The following is a 27160-nucleotide window of genomic DNA, read 5'->3' as shown; positions in this document are numbered from 1 at the left end:
CACCGTAGTGTGTGCTGGAACCGTGTGGAGGGAACTTCACTCTCTGTCTGACCCCGGGAATGTGTGATGGGATCGTATGGATGTAGATTCACTCTGAGTCTGACCCCGTGATTCTGTCATGGGACGGTGTGGAGGGAGATTCAGACTGTGTGTGACACCGGGACTGTGTGAATGGAAGGTTTGGTCGGTGTTTCACTCTTTGTCGGAACCCGGGATTTTGTAATGGGACGGGGTGGATGAGATTGAATCTCTGTCTGACCACCGTAGTGTGTGACGGGACAGTGTGGAGGGATATTCACTCAGTGTCTGACCCCGGGATTTTGTGATGGGACGGTGTAGAGGGAGATTCACAGTGTGTCACACCCCGGGAGTCTGTGATCCTATTCCATGAAGGTAGATTCATTCTGTGTCGGACCCCGTAACTCTCTGATGGGACGGTTTGGAGGGAGATTCACATTGTGTCTGACCACCGGAGTGTGTGATTGGACCGTATGGAGGGAGATTCAGACTGTGTGTGACATCGGGACTGTGTGAATGGAAGGTTTGGTCGGTGTTTCACTCTTTGCCGGACCCCGGGTGTGTGTGATCGGAAGGTGTCGATCGAGATTCTCTCTGTGTTTGAACCCGGTAGTGTTCGATGGGACGGCGTAGAGGGAGACTCACTCTGTCTCTAACACGTGGAGTGTCTGATGGGACGGTGAGGAGGGTCATTCAATCTGTGTCTGACCACGGGAGTGTGTGTTGGGACGGTGTGGAGGGAGGTTAACTCTCTGTCTGACCACGGGAGTTTGTGGTGAGACGGTGTAGATGAAGATTCAGTATGTGTCTACCCCGGGTGTGAGTGATGGGACCGTGTGGAGGTAGATTCACACTCTGTCTGACCCCGGGAGTGTGTGATGGGACCGTGTTGTGGGAGATTGAATCTGTGTTTGAACTCGGTATTGTTTGATGGGGCTGCGTAGAGGGAATTTCACTCTTTGTCCGACGCCGTGAGTCTGTGATGCGAAGGTGTGGAGGGAGATTCACTCACTGTCTGGCATCGGAGTGTGGGATGGGCCCGTATGTAGGGAGATGTCTCTAACACGTGGAGAGTCTGATGGGACTGTAAGGAGGGTCATTCAATCTGTGTCTGACAACGGGAGTGTGTGTTGGGACGGTGTGGAGGGAGGTTAACTCTCTGTCTGACCCCGGGAATGTGTGATGGGACCGTATGGAGTGAGATTCACTCTATGCCTGACCACGGGAGTTTGTCATGGGACGGCGTGGATGAAATTCCTTCTCTGTCTGACCACCTTAGTGAGTGCTGGGACCGTGTGGAGGGAGCTTCACTGTGTGTCTCACCCCGGGAGTCTGTGATCGTATTGCACGAAGGTAGATTCATTCTGTGTCGGACCCCGTGACTCTGTGATGGGACGGTGTGGAGGGAGATTCACATTGTGTCTGACCACCGGAGAGTGTGATTGGACCGTATGGAGGGAGATTCCCTCTGTGTGTGACACCGGGACAGTGTGAATGAAAGGTGTGGTCGGTGTTTCACTCTTTGTCGGGCCCCGGGAGTGTGTGATGGGAAGGTGCGCACCTATATTGTCTCTGTGTTTGACACCGGGAGTGTGTGATGAGACGGTGTAGAGGCAGACTCACTCTGTCCCTGACACCGGGTGTGTGTGATGGGACGGTGCGGAGGCTGATTCAATCTGTGTCTGACCCCGTGAGTTTGTCATGGGACGGCGTGGATGAAATTCCTTCTCTGTCTGACCACCGTAGTAGTGAGTGCTGGGACCGTGTGGAGGGAGCTTCACTCTCTGTCTGACACCGAGAGTGTGTGATGGGATCGTATGAATGAGTATTCACTCTGAGTCTGACCCCGGGTATGTGAGATGGAATCGTATGGATGTAGATTCACCCTGAGTTTCACCCCGTGATACTGTCTTGGGACGGTGTGGAGGGAGATTCAGACTGTGTGTGACACCGGGACAGTGTGAATAGAAGGTGTGGTCGGTGTTTCACTCTTTGTCGGACCCCGGGAGAGTGTGATGGGAAGGTGCGCACCTATATTGACTCTGTGTTTGACTCCGGGAGTGTGTGATGTGACGGTGTAGAGGCAGACTCACTCTGTACCAGACACCGGGTGTTTGTGATGGGACGGTGCGGAGGCTGATTCACTCAGTGTCTGACCCCGTGAGTTTGTCATGGGATGGCGTGGATGAGATTCCCTCTCTGTCTGACCACCGTAGTGAGTGCTGGGACCGTGTGGAGGGAGCTCCGCTCTCTGTCTGACCCCGAAAATGTGTGATGGGATCGTATGTATGTAGATTCACTCTGAGTCTGACCCCGGGAGTTTGTGATAGATAGATAGATAGATACTTTGTTCATCCCCATGGGGAAATTCAACTTTTTTCCAATGTCCCATACACTTGCTGTAGCAAAACTAATTACATACAATACTTAACTCAGTAAAAAAATATGATATGCATCTAAATCACCGTCTCGAAAAGCATTAATAGCTTTTAAAAAGTTCTTAAGTCCTGGAGGTAGAATTGTAAAGCCTAATGGCATTGGGGAGTATTGACCTCTTCATCCTGTCTGAGGAGCATTGCATTGGTATTGTATGAAGCTAGATTCACACTGTGTCTGACCCCGGGAGTTGGTGATGGGACGGTGTGGAGGGAGATTCACTCAGTGTCTGACCCCGGGAGTTTGTGATGGAAAGGCGTGGAGGGAGATTCACCCTCTGTCCGAGCACCGGAGTGTGTGATGGGACCGTTTGGAGGGAGATTCACTCTGTGTTTGAACCCAGTAGTGTTTGATGGGACGGCACAGCGGGAGACTCACTCCGTCTCGGACACGGTGAGTGTGTGATGGGACGGTGTGGAAGCTCTTGCACTCTGTGTCTGACCCTGGGACTGTGAGATGGGTAGGTGTGGAGGCTGATTCACTCAGTGTCTGACCCCGGTATTGTGTGATGGGACGTTGTGCATGTAGAGTCACTCAGTGTCTCACCCCGGAAATGTGTGATGGCTCTGTGTGTATTGAGATTCATTCTGTGTCTGACCCCTCGAGTGTATGATGTGGCGGTGTGCAGGTAGATTCATTCAGTGTATGACCACGAAAATGTGTGATCGGACTGTGTGGATGGAGATTCATTCTGTGTCTGACCCTGGGAGTGTGTGATGGGACGGTGTGTAGGGAGATTCATTTTGTGTCTGACCACGGGATTTTGTGATCTGACGGTGTGAATGGAGATTCACTCTGTGTCTGACCCCGGAAATGTGTGATGGCTCTGTGTGGATTGAGATTCATTCTGTGTCTGACCCCGGGAGTGTGTGATGGGACGGTGTGGAGGGAGATTCACTTTGTGTCTGACCCCGGGAGTGTGTGATGGGACGGTGTGGAGGTAGATTCACACAGTGCCTGTCCCCGGGATTGTGTGATGTGACGGTGTGGATGGAGATTCATTCTGTGTCTGACCCCGGGAGTGTGTGATGTGGCGTGGTGGAATGAGATTCACTCTGTGTCTGACCTCGGGAGTTTGTGATGTGACGGTGTGGATGGAAATTCACTCTGTGTCTGACCCCCGGATTGTGAGATGGTACAGTGAGGAGCGAGATTCACTCTGTGTCTGACCTCGGGAGTTTGTGATGTGACGGTGTGCAGGTAGCTTCATTCAGTGTAATACCGTGAAAATGTGTGATCGGACTGTGTGGATGGAGATTCATTCTGTGTCTGACCCGGGGAGTGTGTGATGGGACGGTGTGTAGGGAGATTCATTTTGTGTCTGACCACGGGACTTTGTGATCTGACGGTGTGAATGGAGATTCACTCTGTGTCTAACCCCGGGATTGTGTGATGGGACGTTGTGCAGGTAGATTCAGTCAGTGTCTGACCCCGGAAATGTGTGATGGCTCTGTGTGGATTGAGATTCATCTGTGTCTGACCACGGGAGTGTGTGATGGGACGGTGTGGAGGTAGATTCACACAGTGCCTGTCCCTGGGAGTGTGTGATGTGGCGGTGTGGAATGAGATTCACTCTGTGTCTGACCTCGGGAGTTTGTGATGTGACGGTGTGGATGGAGATTCATTCTGTGTCTGACCCCGAGTGTGTGATGTGGCGGTGTGGAATGAGATTCACTCTGTCTCTGACCCCGGGAGTTTGTGATGGGACGGTGAGGGGGTAGATTCACTCAGTGTCTGACCCGGGGAGTGTGTGATGGGACGGTGTGTAGGGAGATTCATTCTGTGTCTGACCACGGGAGTTTGTGATGGGATCGTATGGATGTATATTCACTCTGAGTCTGACCCCGTGATTCTGTCATGGGACGGTGTGGAGGGAGATTCAGACTGTGTGTGACACCGGGACTGTGTGAATGGAAGGTGTGGTCGGTGTTTAAATATTTGTCGGACCCCGGGTGTGTGTGATCGGAAGGTAAGGATCGAGATTCTCTCTATATTTGAACCCGGTAGTGTTTGATGGGACGGCGTAGAGGGAGACTCACTCTGTCTCTGACACGTGGGGTGACTGATGGGACTGTGAGGAGTGTGATTCAATCTGTGTCTGACCACGGGATTGTGTGTTGGGACGGTGCGGAGGGAGTTTAACTCTCTGTCTGACCCCGGGAATGTGTGATGGGACGGTATGGAGGGAGATTCACTCTGTGCCTGACCACGGGAGTTTGTGGTGAGACGGTGTGGAGGAAGATTCAGTATGTGTCTACCCCGGGAGTGAGTGATGGGACCGTGTGGAGGTAGATTCACACTTTGTTCGACCGCGGAAGAGTGTGATAGAACGACGTGGAATGAGATTCAGTCTGTGTTTGACCCCGGGAGTGTGTGAGGGGACGGCCTGGAGGGTGAGTCACTCTGTGTCTGACAACTGGAGTGTGTGATTGGACCGTGTGGAGGGAGCTTCACTCTCTGTCTGATCCCGGGATTTTGTCATGGGACGGGGTGGATGAGATTCACTCTTTGTCTGACCCCGGGAGTGTGTGATGGGACTGCGTAAAGGGAGATTCACTCTGTGTCTGACGCCGTGAGTCTGTGATGCGAAGGTGTGGAGGGAGATTCACTCAGTGTCTGACTCCGGGAATGTGTAATGGGACGGTGTAGAGGGAGATTCACTGTGTGTCTCACCCTGGGACTCTGTGATCGTATTGCATGAAGGTAGATTCATTCTGTTTCTTGCCCCGTGACTCTGTGATGGGACGGTGTGGAGGGAGATTCACATTTAGTCTGACCAGCGGAATATGTGATTGGACCGTATGGAGGGAGATTCCGTCTGTTTGTGATACCGGGAAAGTGTGAATGGAAGGTGTGTTCGGTGTTTCACTCTTTGTCAGACCCCGGGAGTGTGTGATGGGAAGGAGTGGAGTGAGATTCATTCTGTGTCTGACCCCGTGATTCTGTCATGGGACGGTGTGGAGGGAGATTCAGACTCTGTGTGACACAGGGGCTGTGTGAATGGAATGTGTGGTCGGTGTTTCAATCTTTGTCGGACCCCGGGTGTGTGTGATCGGAAGGTGAGGATCGAGATTCTCTCTGTGTTTGAACACGGTAGTGTTTGATGGGACGGCGTAGAGGGAGACTCACCCTGTCTCTCACAGGTGGAGTGACTGATAGGACTGTGAGGAGGGTGATTCAATCTGTGTCTGACCACGGGAGTGTGTGTTGGGACGGTGTGGAGGAAGGGTAACTGTCTGTCTGACCCCGGGAATGTGTAATGGGACCGTATGGAGGGAGATTCACTCTGTGCCTGACCACGGTAGTTTGTGGTGAGACGGTGTGGAGGAAGATTCAGTATGTGTCTACCCCGGGAGTGAGTGATGGGTCCGTGTGGAGGTAGATTCACACTTTGTCTGACCGCGGGAGAGTGTGATGGAACGACGTGGAATGAGATTCAGTCTGTGTTTGACCCCGGGAGGGTGTGAGGGGACGGCCTGGATGGTGAGACATTCTGTGTCTGACCACCGGAATGTGTGATGGGACAGTGTGGAGGAAGATTCACTCTCTGTCTGACCCCCGGATTTTCTAATGGGACGGGGTGGATGAGATTGACTCTCTGTCTGACCACCGTAGTGTGTGACGGGACCGTGTGGAGGGAGATTCACTCTCTGTCTGACCCCGGGAGTGTGTGATGGGACGGTGTAGAGGGAGATTCACAGTGTGTCTCACCCCGGGAGTCTGTGATCGTATTGCATGAAGGTAGATTCATTCTGTGTCTGACCCCGAGTGTGTGATGTGGCGGTGTGGAATGAGATTCACTCTGTCTCTGACCCCGGGAGTTTGTGATGGGACGGTGAGGGGGTAGATTCACTCAGTGTCTGACCCGGGGAGTGTGTGATGGGACGGTGTGTAGGGAGATTCATTCTGTGTCTGACCTCGGGAGTTTGTGATGTGACGGTGTGCAGGTAGCTTCATTCAGTGTAATACCGTGAAAATGTGTGATCGGACTGTGTGGATGGAGATTCATTCTGTGTCTGACCCGGGGAGTGTGTGATGGGACGGTGTGTAGGGAGATTCATTTTGTGTCTGACCACGGGACTTTGTGATCTGACGGTGTGAATGGAGATTCACTCTGTGTCTAACCCCGGGATTGTGTGATGGGACGTTGTGCAGGTAGATTCAGTCAGTGTCTGACCCCGGAAATGTGTGATGGCTCTGTGTGGATTGAGATTCATCTGTGTCTGACCACGGGAGTGTGTGATGGGACGGTGTGGAGGTAGATTCACACAGTGCCTGTCCCTGGGAGTGTGTGATGTGGCGGTGTGGAATGAGATTCACTCTGTGTCTGACCTCGGGAGTTTGTGATGTGACGGTGTGGATGGAGATTCATTCTGTGTCTGACCCCGAGTGTGTGATGTGGCGGTGTGGAATGAGATTCACTCTGTCTCTGACCCCGGGAGTTTGTGATGGGACGGTGAGGGGGTAGATTCACTCAGTGTCTGACCCGGGGAGTGTGTGATGGGACGGTGTGTAGGGAGATTCATTCTGTGTCTGACCACGGGAGTTTGTGATGGGATCGTATGGATGTATATTCACTCTGAGTCTGACCCCGTGATTCTGTCATGGGACGGTGTGGAGGGAGATTCAGACTGTGTGTGACACCGGGACTGTGTGAATGGAAGGTGTGGTCGGTGTTTAAATATTTGTCGGACCCCGGGTGTGTGTGATCGGAAGGTAAGGATCGAGATTCTCTCTATATTTGAACCCGGTAGTGTTTGATGGGACGGCGTAGAGGGAGACTCACTCTGTCTCTGACACGTGGGGTGACTGATGGGACTGTGAGGAGTGTGATTCAATCTGTGTCTGACCACGGGATTGTGTGTTGGGACGGTGCGGAGGGAGTTTAACTCTCTGTCTGACCCCGGGAATGTGTGATGGGACGGTATGGAGGGAGATTCACTCTGTGCCTGACCACGGGAGTTTGTGGTGAGACGGTGTGGAGGAAGATTCAGTATGTGTCTACCCCGGGAGTGAGTGATGGGACCGTGTGGAGGTAGATTCACACTTTGTTCGACCGCGGAAGAGTGTGATAGAACGACGTGGAATGAGATTCAGTCTGTGTTTGACCCCGGGAGTGTGTGAGGGGACGGCCTGGAGGGTGAGTCACTCTGTGTCTGACAACTGGAGTGTGTGATTGGACCGTGTGGAGGGAGCTTCACTCTCTGTCTGATCCCGGGATTTTGTCATGGGACGGGGTGGATGAGATTCACTCTTTGTCTGACCCCGGGAGTGTGTGATGGGACTGCGTAAAGGGAGATTCACTCTGTGTCTGACGCCGTGAGTCTGTGATGCGAAGGTGTGGAGGGAGATTCACTCAGTGTCTGACTCCGGGAATGTGTAATGGGACGGTGTAGAGGGAGATTCACTGTGTGTCTCACCCTGGGACTCTGTGATCGTATTGCATGAAGGTAGATTCATTCTGTTTCTTGCCCCGTGACTCTGTGATGGGACGGTGTGGAGGGAGATTCACATTTAGTCTGACCAGCGGAATATGTGATTGGACCGTATGGAGGGAGATTCCGTCTGTTTGTGATACCGGGAAAGTGTGAATGGAAGGTGTGTTCGGTGTTTCACTCTTTGTCAGACCCCGGGAGTGTGTGATGGGAAGGAGTGGAGTGAGATTCATTCTGTGTCTGACCCCGTGATTCTGTCATGGGACGGTGTGGAGGGAGATTCAGACTCTGTGTGACACAGGGGCTGTGTGAATGGAATGTGTGGTCGGTGTTTCAATCTTTGTCGGACCCCGGGTGTGTGTGATCGGAAGGTGAGGATCGAGATTCTCTCTGTGTTTGAACACGGTAGTGTTTGATGGGACGGCGTAGAGGGAGACTCACCCTGTCTCTCACAGGTGGAGTGACTGATAGGACTGTGAGGAGGGTGATTCAATCTGTGTCTGACCACGGGAGTGTGTGTTGGGACGGTGTGGAGGAAGGGTAACTGTCTGTCTGACCCCGGGAATGTGTAATGGGACCGTATGGAGGGAGATTCACTCTGTGCCTGACCACGGTAGTTTGTGGTGAGACGGTGTGGAGGAAGATTCAGTATGTGTCTACCCCGGGAGTGAGTGATGGGTCCGTGTGGAGGTAGATTCACACTTTGTCTGACCGCGGGAGAGTGTGATGGAACGACGTGGAATGAGATTCAGTCTGTGTTTGACCCCGGGAGGGTGTGAGGGGACGGCCTGGATGGTGAGACATTCTGTGTCTGACCACCGGAATGTGTGATGGGACAGTGTGGAGGAAGATTCACTCTCTGTCTGACCCCCGGATTTTCTAATGGGACGGGGTGGATGAGATTGACTCTCTGTCTGACCACCGTAGTGTGTGACGGGACCGTGTGGAGGGAGATTCACTCTCTGTCTGACCCCGGGAGTGTGTGATGGGACGGTGTAGAGGGAGATTCACAGTGTGTCTCACCCCGGGAGTCTGTGATCGTATTGCATGAAGGTAGATTCATTCTGTGTCGGACCCCGTGACTCTGTGTTGGGACGGTGTGGAGGGAGATTCACATTGTGTCTGACCACCGGAGTGTGTGATTGGAACGTATGGAGGGAGATTCCCTCTGTGTGTGACACCGGGCCAGTGTGAATGGAAGGTATGGTCGGTGTTTCACACTTTGTCGGATTGTGTGATGAGAAGGTGAGGATAGAGATTTCATCTGTGTGTGTCCGCGGGATTGTGTGATGGAAAGGCGTGGATGGATATTCACTCTAAATGTGTCCCCGTGAGTCTGTGATGGGACGGTGCGCACCTATACTGACTCTGTGTTTGACACCGGGAATGTGTGATCTGACGGTGTAGAGGGAGACTCCCTCTGTCCCTGACAGCGGGTCTGTGTGATGGGACGGTGCGGAGGCTGATTCACTCAGTGTCTGACGCGTGAGTTTGTCATGGGACGGCTTGGATGAAATTCCCTCTCTATCTGACCACCGTAGTGTGTGCTGGAACCGTGTGGAGGGAACTTCACTCTCTGTCTGACCCCGGGAATGTGTGATGGGATCGTATGGATGTAGGTTCACTCTGAGTCTGACCCCGTGATTCTGTCATGGGACGGTGTGGAGGGAGATTCAGACTGTGTGTGACACCGGGACTGTGTGAATGGAAGGTTTGGTCGGTGTTACACTCTTTGTCGGAACCCGGGATTTTGTAATGGGACGGGGTGGATGAGATTGACTCTCTGTCTGACCACCGTAGTGTGTGACGGGACAGTGTGGAGGGATATTCACTCAGTGTCTGACCCCGGGATTTTGTGATGGGACGGTGTAGAGGGAGATTCACAGTGTGTCACACCCCGGGAGTCTGTGATCCTATTCCATGAAGGTAGATTCATTCTGTGTCGGACCCCGTAACTCTCTGATGGGACGGTTTGGAGGGAGATTCACATTGTGTCTGACCACCGGAGTGTGTGATTGGACCGTATGGAGGGAGATTCAGACTGTGTGTGACATCGGGACTGTGTGAATGGAAGGTTTGGTCGGTGTTTCACTCTTTGCCGGACCCCGGGTGTGTGTGATCGGAAGGTGTCGATCGAGATTCTCTTTGTGTTTGAACCCGGTAGTGTTTGATGGGACGGCGTAGAGGGAGACTCACTCTGTCTCTGACACGTGGAGTGAATGATGGGACTGTGAGGAGGGTTATTCAATCTGTGTCTGACTACGGGAGTGTGTGTTGGGACGGTGTGGAGGGAGGATAACTCTCTGTCTGACCCCAGGAATGTGTGATGGGTCCGTATTGAGGGAGAATCACTCTGTGACTCACCACGGGAGTTTGTGGTGAGACGGTGTGGAGGAAGATTCAGTATGTGTCCACCCCGGGAGTGAGTGATGGGACCGAGTGGAGGTAGATTCACACTTTGTCTGACCGCGGGAGAGTGTGATGGGTCGACGTGGAATGAGATTCAGTCTGTGTTTGACCCCGGGAGTGTGTGAGGGGACGGCCTGGAGGGTGAGTCACTCTGTGTCTGACCACCGTAGTGTGTGATGGGACCGTGTGGAGGAAGGTTCACTCTCTGTCTGACCACGGGATTTTGTCATGGGACGGGGTGGATGAGATTGACTCTCTGTCTGACCACCGTAGTGTGTGACGGGACCTTGTGGAGAAAGATTCAATCTCTGTGTGACCCCGTGAGCGTGTAATGGGACCGTGCTGAGGGCGATTCACTCTGTGTTTGAACTCGGTATTGTTTGAAGGGACAGCGTAAAGGGAGATTCACTCTGTGTCTGACGCCGTGAGTCTGTGATGCGAAGGTGTGGAGGGAGATTCACTCTATGTATGCCTCCGAGAATGTGTGATGGGCAGGTGTGGAGGGAGATACACTCAGTGTCTGACCCCGGGGAGATTGTGATGGGACCGCGTGGAGGGAGATTCACTCACTGTCTGTTATCGGAGTGTGGGATGGGCCCGTATGGATGGAGATTCACTCCGTGTCTGACCCAGGGAGTTTGTGATGGGACGGTGTGGATGGAAATTCACTATTGTGTCTGACCCCCGGATTGTGAGATGGTACAGTGAGGAGGGAGATTCACTCAGTGTCTGACCCCGGAAATGTGTGATGGTTCTGTGTGGATTGAGATTCATTCTGTTTCTGAACCCGGGAGTGTGTGATGGGACGGGCTGGAGGGAGATTCACTTTGAGTCTGACCCAGAGAGTTTGTGATGGGACGGTGTGGAGGTAGATTCACACAGTGCCTGACCCCGGGAGTGTGTGATGTTACGGTGTGGATGGAGATTCATTCTGTGTCTGACCCCGTGATTCTGTCATGGGACGGTGTGGAGGGAGATTCAGACTCTGTGTGACACAGGGACTGTGTGAATGGAAGGTGTGGTCGGTATTTCTATCTTTTTCGGACCCCGGGTGTGTGTGATCGGAAGGTGAGGATCGAGATTCTCTCTGTGTTTGAACCCGATAGTGTTCGATGGGACGGCGTAGCGGGAGACTCACTCTGTCTCTGACACTTGGAGTGACTGATGGGACTGTGAGGAGGGTGATTCAATCTGTGCCTGACCCCGGGAGTGTGTGTTGGGACGGTGTGGAGGGAGGTTAACTCTCTGTCTGACCCCGGGAATGTGTGATGGGACCGTATGGAGGGAGATTCACTCAGTGCCTGACCACGGGAGTTTGCGGTGAGACGGTGTGGAGGAAGATTCAGTATGTGTCTACCCCGGGAGTGAGTGATGGGACCGTGTGGAGGTAGATTCACACTTTGTCTGACCGCGGGAGAGTGTGATGGAACGACGTGGAATGAGACTCAGTCTGTGTTTGACCCCGGGAGGGTGTGAGGGGACGGCCTGGAGGGTGAGTCACTCTTTGTCTGACCACCGTAGTGTGTGATGGGACCGTGTGGAGGAAGATTCACTCTCTGTCTGACCCCGGGATTTTGCAATGGGACGGGGTGGATGTGATTGACTCTCTGTCTGACCACCGTAGTGTGTGACGGGACCGTGTGGAGGGAGATTCACTCTCTGTCTGACCTCGGGAGTATGTGATGGGACCGTGTTCAGGGAGATTCCCTCTGTGTTTGAACTCTGTATTGTTTGATGGGACTGCGTAGAGGGAGATTCACTCTCTGTCTGACGCCGTGAGTCTGTGGTGCGAAGGTGTGGAGGGAGATTCACTCAGTGTCTGACCCCGGGGAGATTGTGATGGGACCTCGTGGAGGGAGATACACTCACTGTCTGGCATCGGAGTGTGGGACAGGCCCGTATGTAGGGAGATTCACTCCGTGTCTGACGCCGGGAGTTTGTGATGGGACGGTGTAGAGGGAAATTCACATTGTGTCTGACCACCGGAGTGTGTGATTGGACCGTATGAAGGGAGATTCCCTCTGTGTGTGACACCGTGACTGTGTGAATGGAAGGTGTGGCCGGTGTTTCACTCTTTGTCGGACCCCGGGATTGAGTGATGGGAAGGTGAGGATAGAGATTTATTCTGTGTGTGACCCGGGATTTTGTGATGGAAAGGCGTGGATGGATATTCACTCGAAGTGTGTCCCCGGGATTCTGTGATGGGACGGTGCGCACCTATATTGACTCTGTTTTTGACACCAGGAGTGTGTGATCTGACGGTGTAGAGGGAGGCTCCCTCTGTCCCTGACACCGGGTCTGTGTGATGGGACGGTGCGGAGGCTGATTCACTCAGTGTCTGACCCGGTGTGTTAGTCATGGGACGGCGTGGATGAAATTCCCTCTCTGTCTGACCATCCTAGTGTGTGCTGGGACCGTGTGGAGGGAGCTACACTCTCTGTCTGACACCGGGAATGTGTGATGGGATAGTATGGATGTATATTCACTCTGAGTCTGACCCCGTGATTCTTTCATGGGACGGTGTGGAGGGAGATTCAGACTGTGTGTGACACCGGGGCTGTGTGAATGGAAAGTGTGGTCGGTATTTCAATCTTTGTCGGACCCCGGGTGTGTGTGATCGGAAGGTGTGGATCGAGATTCTCTCTGTGTTTGAACCCGGTAGTGTTTGATGGGACGGCGTAGAGGGAGACTCACTATGTCTCTGACACGTGGAGTGACTGATGGGACTGTGATGAAGGTGATTCAATCTGTGTCTGACCCGGGAAGTGTGTGATGGGACGTTCTGGAGGGATATTCACTCTCTTTCTAAACGCGGGAGTGTGTGATGGGTCTGTATGGAGGGAGATTCACTCTGTGTCTGACCACGGGAGTTTGTGGTGAGACGGTGTGGAGGAAGATTCAGTGTGTGTCTACCTCGGGAGTGAGTGATGGGACCGTGTGGAGGTAGATTCACACTTTGTCTGACCGCCGGAGAGTGTGATGGAACGACATGGAATGAAATTCAGTCTGTGTTTGACCCCGGGAGTGTGTGAGGGGATGGCCTGGAGGGAGAGTCACTCTGTGTCTGACCACCGTAGTGTGTAATGGGACCGTGTGGAGGGAGATTCACTCTCTGTCTGACACGGGAGTGTGTGTTGGGACCGTGTTGAGGGAGATTCACTCTGTGTTAGAACTCGGTATTGTTTGATGGGACTGCGTAGAGGGAGAGTCACTCTCTGTCTGACGCCGTGTGTCTGTGATGCGAAGGTGTGGAGGGAGATTCACTTAGTGTCTGACTCAGGGAATGTGTGATGGGAAGGTGTGGAGGGAGATTCACTCAGTGTCTGACCCCGGGGAGATAGTGATGGGACCGCGTGCAGGGAGATTCACTCACTGTCTGACACCGGGAATGTGTGATGGGAAGGTGTGGAGGGAGATTCACTCCTTGTCTGACACCGGGAGTTTGTAATGGGACGGTGTAGAGGGAGATTCACTGTGTGTCTCACTCCGGGAGTCTGTGGTCGTATTGCATGAAGGTAGATTCATTCTGTGTCTGACGTCGTGACTGTGTGATGGGACGGTGTGGAGGGAGATTCACATTTTGTCTGACCACCGAGAGTGTGTGATGGGACCGTATTGAGGGAGATTCCCCATGTGTGTGACACCGGTTCAGTGTGAATTGAATGTGTGGTCGGTGTTTCACACTTTGTCGGAGCCCGGGAGTGGGTGATGGGAAGGTGAGGATCGAGATTTAATCTGTTTCTGATCGCGGGAATGTGTGATGCGACCGAATGGAGTGAGATTCACTCTGTGCCTGACCACGGGAGTTTGTGGTGAGACGGTGTGGAGGAAGATTCAGTATGTGTCTACACCGGGAGTGAGTGATGGGACCGTGTGCAGGTAGATTCACACTTTGTCTGACCGCGGGAGAGTGTGATGGAACGACGTGGAATGAGATTCAGTCTGTGTTTGACCCCGGGAGGGTGTGAGGGGACGGCCTGGAGGAAGATTCACTCTCTGTCTGACCCCGGGATTTTGCAATGGGACGGGGTGGATGTGATTGATTCTCTGTCTGACCACCGTAGTGTGTGACGGGACCGTGTGGAGGGAGATTCACTCTCTGTCTGACCTCGGGAGTATGTGATGGGACCGTGTTCAGGGAGATTCCCTCTGTGTTTGAACTCTGTATTGTTTGATGGGACTGCGTAGAGGGAGATTCACTCTCTGTCTGACGCCGTGAGTCTGTGATGCGAAGGTGTGGAGGGAGATTCACTCAGTGTCTGACCCCGGGGAGATTGTGATGGGACCTCGTGGAGGGAGATACACTCACTGTCTGGCATCGGAGTGTGGGACAGGCCCGTATGTAGGGAGATTCACTCCGTGTCTGACGCCGGGAGTTTGTGGTGAGACGGTGTGGAGGAAGATTCAGTATGTGTCTACCTCGGCAGTGAATGATCGGACCGTGTGGAGGTAGATTCACACGTTGTCTGACCGCCGTAGAGTGTGATGGAACGACGTGGAATGAGATTCAGTCTGTGTTTGACCCCGGGAGCGGGTGAGGGGACGGACTGGAGGGAGAGTCACTCTCTGTCTGACCACCGTAGTGTGTGATGGGACAGTGTGGAGGGAGATTCACTCTCTGTCTGACGCGGGAGTGTGTGATGGGACCGTGTTGAGGGAGATTCACTCTGTGTTTGAACTCGGTATTGTTTGATGGGACTGCGTAGAGGGAGATTCACTCTGTGTCTGACGCCGTGAGTCTGTGATGCGAAGGTGTGGAGGGAGATTCACTCTGTGTCTGACCCCTGGAGTGTGTGATGGTACGGTGTAGAGGGAGATTCTCTGTGTGTCTCACTCCGGGAGTCTGTGGCGTATTGCATGAAGGTAGATTCATTCTGTGTCTGACCCCGTGACTCTGTGATGGGACGGTGTGGAGGGAGATTCACTCTGTGTCTGACCCCGGGAATGTGTGATGGGAAGGTGTGGAGGGAGATTCACTCCTTGTCTGACCCCGGGAATGTGTGATGGGAAGGTGTGGAGGGAGATTCACTCCTTGTCTGACCCCGGGAATGTGTGATGGGATGGTGTGGAGGGAGATTCACTCCTTGTCTGACCCCGGGAGTTTGTGATGGTACGGTGTAGAGGGAGATTCTCTGTGTGTCTCACTCCGGGAGTCTGTGGCGTATTGCATGAAGGTAGATTCATTCTGTGTCTGACCCCGTGACTGTGTGATGGGACGGTGTGGAGGGAGATTCACATTTTTCTGACCACCGGAGTGTGTGATGGGACCGTATGGAGGGAGATTCGCCATGTGTGTGACACCGGTACAGTGTGAAGGGAATGTGTGGTCGGTGTTTCACACTTTGTCGGAGCCCGGGAGTGGGTGATGGGAAGGTGAGGATCGAGATTTAATCTGTTTCTGACCGCGGGAATGTGTGATGTGACCGAATGGAGTGAGATTCACTCTGTGCCTGACCACGGGAGTTTGTGGTGAGACGGTGTGGAGGAAGATTCAGTATGTGTCTACACCGGGAGTGAGTGATGGGACCGTGTGCAGGTAGATTCACACTTTGTCTGACCGCGGGAGAGTGTGATGGAACGACGTGGAATGAGATTCAGTCTGTGTTTGACCCCGGGAGGGTGTGAGGGGACGGCCTGGAGGAAGATTCACTCTCTGTCTGACCCCGGGATTATGCAATGGGACGGGGTGGATGTGATTGACTCTCTGTCTGACCACCGTAGTGTGTGACGGGACCGTGTGGAGGGAGATTCACTCTCTGTCTGACCCCGGGGAGATTGTGATGGGACCGCGTGGAGGGAGATGCACTCACTGTCTGGCATCGGAGTGTGGGATAGGCCCGTATGTAGGGAGATTCACTCCGTGTCTGACGCCGGGAGTTTGTGATGGGACGGTGTAGAGGGAGATTCACTGTGTGTCTCACCCCGGGAGTCTGTGATCGTATTGCATGAAGGTAGATTCATTATGTGTCTGACCACGTGACTCCGTGATGCGACGGTGTGGAGGGAGATTCACATTGTGTCTGACCACCGGAGTGTGTGATTGGACCGTATGGAGGGAGATTCCCTCTGTGTGTGACATCGGGACAGTGTGAATGGAAGGTGTGGCCGGTGTTTCACACTTTGTCGGACTCCGGGATTGAGTGATGGGAAGGTGAGGGTAGAGATTTATTCTGTGTGTGACCCCGGAATTTTGTGATGGAAAGGTGTGGATGGATATTCACTCTAAGTGTGTCCCCGTGATTCTGTGATGGGACGGTGCGCACCTATATTGACTCTGTTTTTGACACCGGGAGTGTGTGATCTGAAGGTGTAGAGGAAGGCTCCCTCTGTCCCTGACACCGGGTCAGTGTGATGGGACAGTGCGGAGGCTGATTCACTCAGTGTCTGAGCCGGTGTGTTAGTCATGGGACGGCGTGGATGAAATTCCCTCTCTGTCTGACCACCGTAGTGTGTGCTGGGACCGTGTGGAGGGAGCTTCACTCTCTGTCTGACCCCGGGAATGTTTGATGGGATCGTATGGATGTATATTCACTCTGAGTCTGACCCCGTGATTATTTCATGGGACGGTGTGGAGGGAGATTCAGACTGTGTGTGACACCGGGACTGTGTGAATGGAAGGTGTGGTCGGTGTTTCACTCTTTGTCGGAACACGGGTGTGTGTGACCGGAATGTGTGGATCGAGATTCTCTCTGTGTTTGAACCCGGTAGTGTTTGATGGGACAGCGTAGAGGGAGACTCACTATGTCTCTGACACGTGGAGTGACTGATGGGACAGTGATGAAGGTAATTCAATCAGTGTCTGACCCGGGAAGTGTGTGATGGGACGTTCTGGAGGGATATTCACTCTCTTTCTAAACGCGGGAGTGTGTGATGGGTCTGTATGGAGGGAGATTCACTCTGTGTCTGACCACGGGAGTTTGTGGTGAGACTGTGTGGAGGAAGATTCAGTATGTGTCTACCTCGGGAGTGAATGACCGGACCGTGTGGAGGTAGATTCACACTTTGTCTGACCGCCGGAGAGTGTGATGGAACGACATGGAATGAAATTCAGTCTGTGTTTGACCCCGGGAGTGTGTGAGGGGATGGCCTGGAGGGAGAGTCACTCTGTGTCTGACCACCGTAGTGTGTAATGGGACCATGCTAAGGGAGATTCACTCTGTGTTAGAACTCGGTATTGTTTGATGGGACTGCGTAGAGGGAGAGTCACTCTGTGTCTGACTCCGTGAGACTGTGATGCGAAGGTGTGTAGGGAGATTCACTCAGTGTCTGACACCGGGAATGTGTGATGGGAAGGTGTGGAGGGAGATTCACTCCTTGTCTGACACCGGGAGTTTGTAATGGGACGGTGTAGAGGGAGATTCACTGTGTGTCTCACTCCGGGAGTCTGTGGTCGTATTGCATGAAGGTAGATTCATTCTGTGTCTGACCACGTGACTCTGTGATGGGACGGTGTGGAGGGAGATTCACATTTTGTCTGACCACCGAGAGTGTGTGATGGGACCGTATGGAGAGAGATTCCCCATGTGTGTGACACCGGTACAGTGTGAATTGAATGTGTGGTCGGTGTTTCACAGTTTGTCGGATCCCGGGAGTGGGTGATGGGAAGGTGAGGATGGATATTCACTCTCTGTGTGTCCCCGGGAGTCTGTGATGGGAAGGTGCGCACCTATATTGACTCAGTGTTTGACACCGGGAGTGTGTGATGTGACGTTGTAGAGGGAGACACACTCTGTCCCTGCCAACGGGTGTGTGTGATTGGACGGTGCGGAGGCTGATTCACTCAGTGTCAGACCCGCTGAGTTTGTCATTGGACGGCGTGGATGAGATTCCCTCTCTGTCTGACCACCGTAGTGAGTGCTGGGACCATTTGGAGGGAGCCTAACTCTCTGTCTGACCCCCGAGAGTGTGTGATGGGATCGTATGAAAAAAGATTCACTCCGTGTCTGACCCCGGGAGTTTGTGATGGGACGGTGTACAGGAAGATTCACTGTGTTTCACCCCGGGAGTCTGTGATCGTATTGCATGAAGGTAGATTCATTCTGTGTCTGACCCCGTGACTCTGTGATGGGACGGTGTGGAGGGAGATTCACATTTTCTCTGACCACCGGAGTGTGAGATGGTACTGTGAGGAGCGAGATTCACTCTGTCTCTGACGCCGGGAGTTTGTGATGGGACGGTGTGGAGGTAGATTCACTCAGTGCCTGAGCACAGGAGATTGTGATGTGACGGTGTGAATGGAGATTCACTCTTTGTCCGACCCCGGGATTGTGAGATGGGCCGATGTGGAAGGAGATTCACTCAGTCTCTGACCCCAGGATTGTGTGATGGGACGTTGTGCAGGTAGATTCACTCCGTGTCTGACCCCGGAAATGTGTGATGTCTCTGTGTGGATTGAGATTCATTCTGTGTCTGACCCCGGGAGTGTGTGATGGGACGATGTGGAGGGAGATTCACTTTGTATCTGACCCCGGGAGTGTGTGATGGGACGGTGTGGATGTAGATGCATTCTGTGTCTGACCCCGTGTCTGTGTGATGTGGCGGTGTGGAATGAGATTCACTCGGTGTCTGACCTCGGGAGTTTGTGAGGTGACGGTGAGGATGGAAATTCACTCTGTGTCTGACCCCCGGATTGTGAGAAGGTACAGAGAGCAGCGAGATCCAATCAGTTTCTGTTCCCGGGAGTTTGTCATGGTACGGCCTGGATGAGATTCGGTCTCTGTCTGACCACCGTATTGTATGATGGGACCGTGTGGAGGGAGCTTCACTCTCTGTCTTACCCCGAGAGTGTGAGATGGGATCGTATGGATGTAGAGTCACTCTGAGTCTGACCCCGGGAGTTTGTGATGGTATTATACGAAGCTAGATTCACACTGTGTCTGACCTCGGGAGTTAGTAATGGGACGGCGTGTAGGGAGATTCATTTTGTGTCTGACCACGGGAGTTTGTGATGTGACGGTGTGAATGGAGATTCACTCTGTGTCTGACCACGGGACTGTCAGATGGGCCGGTGTGGAGGGAGATTCACTCAGTCTCTGACCCCGGGATTGTGTTATGGGAAGTTGTGCAAGTAGATTCTCTCAGTGTCTGACCCCGGAAATGTGTGATGGCTCTGTGTGGATTGAGATTCATTCTGTGTCTGACCCCGGGAGAGTGTGATGGGACGGTGTGGAGGGAGATTCACTTTGTGCCTGACCCCGGGAGTGTGTGATGGGAAGGTGTGGAGGTAGATTCACACAGTGCCTGACCCCGGGAGTGTGTGATGTGACGGTGTGGATGGAGATGCATTCTGTGTCTGACCCCGGGTCTGTGTGATGTGGCGGTGTGGAATGAGATTCACTCGGTGTCTGACCTCGGGAGTTTGTGAGGTGACCGTGTGGATGGAAATTCACTCTGTGCCTGACCCCCGGATTGTGAGAAGGTACAGTGAGTAGCGAGATTCACTCAGTGTCTGTCCCCGGGAGTTTGTCATGGTACGGCCTGGATGAGATTCGGTCTCTGTCTGACCACCGTATTGTATGATGGGACCGTGTGGAGGGAGCTTCACTCTCTGTCAGACCCCGGGAATGTGTGATGGGATCGTATGGATGTATATTCACTCTGAGTCTGACCCCGTGATTCTGTCATGGGACGGTTTGGAGGGAGATTCAGAATGTGTGTGAAACCGGGACTGTGTGAATGGAAGTTGTGGTCGGTGTTTCAATCTTTGTCGGAGCCCGGGTGTGTGTCATCGGAAGGTTAGGATCGAGATTCTCTCTGTGTTTGAACCCGGTAGTGTTTTATGGGACGGCGTAGAGGGAGACACACTCTGACACGTGCAGTGTCTGATGGGACTGTGAGGAGTGTGATTCAATCTGTGTCTGAACCCGGGAGTGTGTGATGTGGCGGTGTGGAATGCAGATTCACGCCGTGTCTGACCCACGGATTGTGAGATGGTACGGTGAGGAGCGAGCTTCACACTTTGTCTGACACCGGGAGTGTGTGATGGGACGGTGTGGAGTGAGATTCACACTGTCTCTGATCCCGGAAGTTTGTCATGGGACGGTGTGGAGGTAGATTCACTCAGTGTCTGAGCCCGGGAATGTGTGATGGGAAGGTGTGAATGGTGATTCACTCTGTGTCTGACCCCAGGAGTTTGTAATGGGACGGTGTGGATGGAGATTCACTCTGTGTCTGACCCACTGATTGTGTGACAGTACGGTGAGGAGCGAGATTCACTCTGTGTCTGACCCCGTGACTGTTTGATGGGCAGGTGTGGAGGGAGATTCACTCAGTGTCTGACCCCGGGAGTGTGTGATGGTCAGGTGTGGAGGGAGATTCACTCAGTGTCTGACCCCGGGGAGATTGTGATGGGACCGCGTGGATGGAGATTCACTCACTGTCTGGCATCGGAGTGTGGGATGGGCCCTTATGTAGGGAGATTCAATCCGTGTCTGACCCCGGGAGTTTGTGATGGGACGGTGTAGAGGGAGATTCACTCTGTGTCTCACCCCGGGAGTCTGTGATCGTATTGCATGAAGGTAGATTCATTCTGTGTCTGACCCCGTGACTCTGTGATGGGACGGTGTAGAGGGAGATTCACATTGTGTCTGACCACCGGAGTGTGGGATTGGACCGTATGGAGGGAGATTCCCTCTGTGTCTGACACCGGGACAGTGTGAATGGAAGGTGAGGTCGGTGTTTCACTCTTTGTTGGACCCCGGGAGTGTGTGATGGGAAGGTGCGCACCTATATTGACTCTGTCCCTGACACCGGGTGCGTGTGATGGGACGGTGCGGAGGCTGATTCACTCAGTGTCTGACCCCGTGAGTTTGTCATGGGATGGCGTGGATGAGATTCCCTCTCTGTCTGACCAACGTAGTGAGTGCTGGGACCGTGTGGAGGGAGCTCCGCTCTCTGTCTGTCCCCGAGAGTGTGAGATGGGATCGTATGGATGTAGAGTCACTCTGAGTCTGACCCCGGGAGTTTGTGATGGTATTGTACGAAGCAAGATTCACACTGTGTCTGACCTCGGGAGTTAGTAATGGGACGATGTGGAGGGTAATTCACTCAGTGTCTGACCCCGGGAGTTTGTGATGGGACGGTGTGGAGGGAGATTCACTCAGTGTCTGACCCCGGGAGTTTGTGATGGGACCATGTGGAGGGAGATTCACTCTGTATTTGAACACAGTAGTGTTTGATTGGACGGCGTAGAGGGAGACTCACTCCGTCTCTGACACGGGGAGTGTGTGATGGGACGGTGTGGAAGCTGTTGCACTCTGTTTCTGACCCTGGGACTGTGAGGTGGGTCGGTGTGGAGGCTGATTCACTCAGTGTCTGACCCCGGGATTGTGTGATGGGACGTTCTGCAGGTATATTCACTCAGTGTCTGAACCCGGAAATGTGTGATGGCTCTGTGTGTATTGAGATTCTTTCTGTGTCTGACCCCGGGAGAGTGTGATGTGGCGGTGTGGAATGAGATTCACTCTGTGTCTGACCTCGGGAGTTTGTGATGTGACGGTGTGGATGGAGATTCATTCTGTGTCTGACCCCCGGATTGTGAGAAGGTACAGTGAGCAGCGAGATTCACTCAGTTTCTGTCCCCGGGAGTTTGACATGGTACGGCCTGGATGAGATTCGGTCTCTGTCTGACCACCGTATTGTATGATGGGACCGTGTGGAGGGAGCTTCACTCTCTGTCAGACACCGGGAATGTGTGATGGGATCGTATGGATGTATATTCACTCTGAGTCTGACCCCGTGATTCTGTCATGGGACCGTGTGGAGGGAGATTCAGACTGTGTGTGACACCGGGACTGTGTGAATGGAAGTTGTGGTCGGTGTTTCAATCTTTGTCGGAGCCCGGGTGTGTCATCGGAAGGTAAGGATCGAGATTCTCTCTCTGTTTGAACCCGGTAGTGTTTTATGGGACGGCGTAAAGGGATACTCAATCTGACACGTGGAGTGTCTGATGGGACTGTGAGGAGTGTGATTCAATCTGTGTCTGAACCCGGGAGTGTGTGATGTGGCGGTGTGGAATGAGATTCACTCTGTGTCCGACCTCGGGAGTTTGTGATGTGACGGTGTGGATGGAGATTCACTCCGTGTCTGACCCACGGATTGTGAGATGGTACGGTGAGGAGCGAGCTTCACACTTTGTCTGACACCGGGAGTGTGTGATGGGACGGTGTGGAGTGAGATTCACTCTGTCTCTGATCCCGGAAGTTTGTCATGGGACGGTGTGGAGGTAGAATCACTCAGTGTCTGAGCCCGGGAATGTGTGATGGGAAGGTGTGAATAGTGATTTACTCTGTGTCTGAAACCAGCCGTCTTTGATGGGACAATGGGGAGGGAGATTCACTCTGTGTCTGACCCCAGGAGTTTGTGATGGGACGGTGTGGATGGAGATTCACTCTGTGTCTGACCCACTGATTGTGTGACAGTACGGTGAGGAGCGAGATTCACTCTGTGTCTGACCCCAGGAGTTTGTGATCGGACGGTGTGGATGGAGATTCACTCAGTGTCTGACCCCGGGAGTGTGTGATGGGCAGGTGTGGAGGGAGATTCACTCAGTGTCTGACCCCGGGGAGATTGTGATGGGACCGCGTGGATGGAGATTCACTCACTGTCTGGCATCGGAGTGTGGGATGGGCCCTTATGTAGGGAGATTCAATCCGTGTCTGACCCCGGGAGTTTGTGATGGGACGGTGTAGAGGGAGATTCACATTGTGTCTGACCACCGGAGTGTGGGATTGGACCGTGTGGAGGGAGATTCCCTCTGTGTCTGACACCGGGACAGTGTGAATGGAAGGTGTGGTCGGTGTTTCACTCTTTGTCGGACCCCGGGAGTGTGTGATGGGAAGGTGCGCACCTATATTGACTCTGTGTTTGACACCGGGAGTGTGTGATGTGACGGTGTCGAGGCAGACTCACTCTGTCCCTGACACCGGGTGCGTGTGATGGGACGGTGCGGAGGCTGATTCACTCAGTGTCTGACCCCGTGAGTTTGTCATGGGATGGCGTGGATGAGATTCCCTCTCTGTCTGACCAACGTAGTGAGTGCTGGGACCGTGTGGAGGGAGCTCCGCTCTCTGTCTGACCCCGAGAGTGTGAGATGGGATCGTATGGATGTAGAGTCACTCTGAGTCTGACCCCGGGAGTTTGTGATGGTATTGTACGAAGCATGATTCACACTGTGTCTAACCTCGGGAGTTAGTAATGGGACGGTGTGGAGGGTAATTCACTCAGTGTCTGACCCCGGGAGTTTGTGATGGGAAGGTGTGGAGGGAGATTCACTCAGTGTCTGACCCCGGGAGTTTGTGATGGGACCATGTGGAGGGAGATTCACTCTGTATTTGAACAAGGTAGTGTTTGATGGGACGGCGTAGAGGGAGACTCACTCCGTCTCTGACACGGGGAGTGTGTGATGGGACGGTGTGGAAGCTGTTGCACTCTGTTTCTGACCCTGGGACTGTGATGTGGGTAGGTGTGGAGGCTGATTCACTCAGTGTCTGACCCCGGGATTGTGTGATGGGACGTTGTGCAGGTAGATTCACTCAGTGTCTGACCCCGGAAATGTGTGATGGCTCTGTGTGGATTGAGATTCATTCTGTGTCTGACCCCGGGATTGTGTGATGGGACGGTGTGCAGGTAGATTCACTCAGTGTATGACCGCGAAAATGTGTGATCGGACTGTATGGATGGAGATTCATTCTGTGTCTGACCCGGGGAGTGTGTGATGGGACGGCGTGTAGGGAGATTCAGTTTGTGTCTGACCACGGGATTTTGTGATGTGACGGTGTGAATGGAGATTCACTCTGTGTCTGACCACGGGATGGTCAGATGGGCCGGTGTGGAGGGAGATTCACTCAGTCTCTGACCCAGGGATTGTGTTATGGGAAGTTGTGCAAGCAGATTCACTCATTGTCTGACCCCGGAAATGTGTGATGGCTCTGTGTGGATTGAGATTCATTCTGTGTCTGACCCCGGGAGAGTGTGAAGGGACGGTGTGGAGGGAGATTCACTTTGTGCCGGACCCCGGGAGTGTGTGATGGGACGGTGTGGAGGTAGATTCACCCAGTGCCTGACCCCGGGAGTTTGTGATGTGACGGTGTGGATGGAAATTCACTCTGTGTCTGACCCCCGGATTGTGAGATGGTACAGTGATGAGCGAGAGTCACTCTGTCCCTGACCGGGGGAGTGTGTGATCGGACGGTGTGGAGGGAGATTCACTTTGTGTCTAACCCCGGGAGTATGTGATGGGACGGTGTGGAGGTAGATTCACACAATGCCTGACCAAGGGAGTGTGTGATGTGACGGTGTGGATGGAGATGTATTCTGTGTCTGACCCCGGGTGTGTGTGATGTTGCGGTGTGGAATGAGATTCACTCGGTGTCTGACCTCGGGAGAGTGTGATGTGGCGGTGTGGAATGAGATTCACTCTGTGTCTGACCTCGGGAGTTTGTGATGTGACGGTGTGGCTGGAGATTCATTCTGTGTCTGACCCCCGGATTGTGAGAAGGTACAGTGAGCAGCGAGATTCACTCAGTTTCTGTCCCCGGGAGTTTGACATGGTACGGCCTGGATGAGATTCGGTCTCTGTCTGACCACCGTATTGTATGATGGGACCGTGTGGAGGGAGCTTCACTCTCTGTCAGACACCGGGAATGTGTGATGGGATCGTATGGATGTATATTCACTCTGAGTCTGACCCCGTGATTCTGTCATGGGACCGTGTGGAGGGAGATTCAGACTGTGTGTGACACCGGGACTGTGTGAATGGAAGTTGTGGTCGGTGTTTCAATCTTTGTCGGAGCCCGGGTGTGTCATCGGAAGGTAAGGATCGAGATTCTCTCTCTGTTTGAACCCGGTAGTGTTTTATGGGACGGCGTAGAGGGATACTCACTCTGACACGTGGAGTGTCTGATGGGACTGTGAGGAGTGTGATTCAATCTGTGTCTGAACCCGGGAGTGTGTGATGTGGCGGTGTGGAATGAGATTCACTCTGTGTCCGACCTCGGGAGTTTGTGATGTGACGGTGTGGATGGAGATTCACTCCGTGTCTGACCCACGGATTGTGAGATGGTACGGTGAGGAGCGAGCTTCACACTTTGTCTGACACCGGGAGTGTGTGATGGGACGGTGTGGAGTGAGATTCACTCTGTCTCTGATCCCGGAAGTTTGTCATGGGACGGTGTGGAGGTAGAATCACTCAGTGTCTGAGCCCGGGAATGTGTGATGGGAAGGTGTGAATAGTGATTTACTCTGTGTCTGAAACCAGCCGTCTTTGATGGGACGATGGGGAGGGAGATTCACTCTGTGTCTGACCCCAGGAGTTTGTGATGGGACGGTGTGGATGGAGATTCACTCTGTGTCTGACCCACTGATTGTGTGACAGTACGGTGAGGAGCGAGATTCACTCTGTGTCTGACCCCAGGAGTTTGTGATGGGACGGTGTGGATGGAGATTCACTCAGTGTCTGACCCCGGGAGTGTGTGATGGGCAGGTGTGGAGGGAGATTCACTCAGTGTCTGACCCCGGGGAGATTGTGATGGGACCGCGTGGATGGAGATTCACTCACTGTCTGGCATCGGAGTGTGGGATGGGCCCTTATGTAGGGAGATTCAATCCGTGTCTGACCCCGGGAGTTTGTGATGGGACGGTGTAGAGGGAGATTCACATTGTGTCTGACCACCGGAGTGTGGGATTGGACCGTGTGGAGGGAGATTCCCTCTGTGTCTGACACCGGGACAGTGTGAATGGAAGGTGTGGTCGGTGTTTCACTCTTTGTCGGACCCCGGGAGTGTGTGATGGGAAGGTGCGCACCTATATTGACTCTGTGTTTGACACCGGGAGTGTGTGATGTGACGGTGTCGAGGCAGACTCACTCTGTCCCTGACACCGGGTGCGTGTGATGGGACGGTGCGGAGGCTGATTCACTCAGTGTCTGACCCCGTGAGTTTGTCATGGGATGGCGTGGATGAGATTCCCTCTCTGTCTGACCAACGTAGTGAGTGCTGGGACCGTGTGGAGGGAGCTCCGCTCTCTGTCTGACCCCGAGAGTGTGAGATGGGATCGTATGGATGTAGAGTCACTCTGAGTCTGACCCCGGGAGTTTGTGATGGTATTGTACGAAGCATGATTCACACTGTGTCTAACCTCGGGAGTTAGTAATGGGACGGTGTGGAGGGTAATTCACTCAGTGTCTGACCCCGGGAGTTTGTGATGGGACGGTGTGGAGGGAGATTCACTCAGTGTCTGACCCCGGGAGTTTGTGATGGGACCATGTGGAGGGAGATTCACTCTGTATTTGAACAAGGTAGTGTTTGATGGGACGGCGTAGAGGGAGACTCACTCCGTCTCTGACACGGGGAGTGTGTGATGGGACGGTGTGGAAGCTGTTGCACTCTGTTTCTGACCCTGGGACTGTGATGTGGGTAGGTGTGGAGGCTGATTCACTCAGTGTCTGACCCCGGGATTGTGTGATGGGACGTTGTGCAGGTAGATTCACTCAGTGTCTGACCCCGGAAATGTGTGATGGCTCTGTGTGGATTGAGATTCATTCTGTGTCTGACCCCGGGATTGTGTGATGGGACGGTGTGCAGGTAGATTCACTCAGTGTATGACCGCGAAAATGTGTGATCGGACTGTATGGATGGAGATTCATTCTGTGTCTGACCCGGGGAGTGTGTGATGGGACGGCGTGTAGGGAGATTCAGTTTGTGTCTGACCACGGGATTTTGTGATGTGACGGTGTGAATGGAGATTCACTCTGTGTCTGACCACGGGATGGTCAGATGGGCCGGTGTGGACGGAGATTCACTCAGTCTCTGACCCAGGGATTGTGTTATGGGAAGTTGTGCAAGTAGATTCACTCAGTGTCTGAC

Source organism: Hemitrygon akajei, unplaced genomic scaffold (genome assembly GCF_048418815.1).
Source record: "Hemitrygon akajei unplaced genomic scaffold, sHemAka1.3 Scf000101, whole genome shotgun sequence".
In the NCBI taxonomy this organism is placed as follows: Eukaryota; Metazoa; Chordata; class Chondrichthyes; order Myliobatiformes; family Dasyatidae; genus Hemitrygon; species Hemitrygon akajei.
Note: the sequence above shows the minus strand (reverse complement) of the source record.